Genomic DNA, 1,615 nt, shown 5'->3' with positions numbered 1-1,615 from the left:
AAGAAGACAATGGAGAATGCCTTCAAAACAGTGGGGAGAAATTATTTTCAACCTGAAATTCCATACAAGTCAAAACATTAATAAATTTGAGGGTTGATAAAAACTTTCAGGTATGTGAGGGCTCAACAACTTTAGCTCCCATCCTCCCTGTCTTCCGAAGCCATTAAATGGTGTGCTCCTGTGAAGTAAGGGAGTTCATCACGAATAAGCATGGACCCATGGATCAAACTGTCTTAGAATTCCCAAACTGGTTGATACCCAGTTTCTAGGTCTCTGGGAAGCTCTAGAATCATGCCTCTGGGCACCTCCTCAGAGCTCCCTATTGTTTCTCGCATCATATCTAAACCATTTGTTCAACTGGACTGCTTACTACTTCCCCAGGTCCCCTGAGAGTATGGCTTCTCTCCCAGCCTTTGTGCCCTAAGGGACAGCACTGGTGGAAAGCAACAGACTCCTTACTCTGTCTTCATCTGGCTCCTCCCCACTCCCCACTGCTCCAATAGTGAAACTTGCTAAAATCACTGATACTCTCCTGTTTGGAGAATCTAGTGGGCCCATCTGTTTTTGCCTTCTTTGTACCCTGTAGCATTTAGAACTTGTTGACCACTCTGGCTTCCTTTTGACTTAGAACATGTTCAACTAAGTCTTTTCCAACTGCTCCAATGACACGTTGCTAATTTCTTCAGCCCCCATCTCTTAAATGTAGTGAGTCTACACTGGTCTTCTCTTTCCAACTCCTCTTGATTTTACCTACTTGTATCTGTAAAATCGGTCTGCTTCTTTCCAAACCCAATGCAACTGCCTTAGTTCAGAGATCCTTACTCGTCTCTGTCGTGTAAATAGCTTCTTCCTACTAGTTTCCTTGCTACGATCTTGCCCTCCTGCTCCTAATCTATTCTTGACAATGTAACTGAGTTAATTCTAAAACAAATCCGATCGTGGCACTAAAACTTCAATGATGCATTACTCAAACTCTTGGGTAAGGCCCCACACTACCTCACCTCTCCGCCTAGAGTCCAGGAAGCCCTACGACTTCAGACGGTTCACCTGCCGCGCTCCACCACGTCTCAGCCAGGCTACCTCCTGCCCATCCTTTCAGCGCAGCACAAGCCTCCCTGCTTTCTGCACCCCCAGCCCACCCATGCATCGGGCCGGACACGACCCTCGGGTGGCTCCACCGTCCAGGACAGTAAGCACTCCCATTCAGGAGCGTCCCTGCTCGAAAAGGACCCAGCCAGGGCCGCAGCTGTCTCCGACTTCTACGGCACCGCCAGCCAGGCACGGCGCCGCTCCCAGGTGCAGCAAAGGTCGGCCGAATCAAGGGGACAATGGGAAAAACAAAGTAGCGCCTTCTTTTCCCGCCCCAGGTCCCGTTCAGCTGTGGGCCTGGGTTTTATTTCCCCTGAAGACTTAGAGGCAGAGCAAAGAGACCCCGCCGCGCCTCCAGGGCGCCGGAGAAAACTAGGCTGCTAGAAGGCGGGGGCCAAGCGCGCGCGGCAGGAACGCGAAGCCGCGACCCCCTCCCCGGCTCCGCCCCGGAAGCGTGCTCGCTTTTCCCCGCCCGGGCACCGCCTACTACGCAGCCTCGCCTCCCACTTCCACCCACCTCCGGGAG

The sequence above is a fragment of the Crocuta crocuta genome, unplaced genomic scaffold (assembly GCF_008692635.1).
Source record: "Crocuta crocuta isolate KB4526 unplaced genomic scaffold, BGI_CrCroc_1.0 scaffold118, whole genome shotgun sequence".
Taxonomy (NCBI): Eukaryota; Metazoa; Chordata; class Mammalia; order Carnivora; family Hyaenidae; genus Crocuta; species Crocuta crocuta.
The sequence above is the reverse complement of the archived record's forward strand: the minus strand, read 5'-3'. Positions refer to the sequence as shown.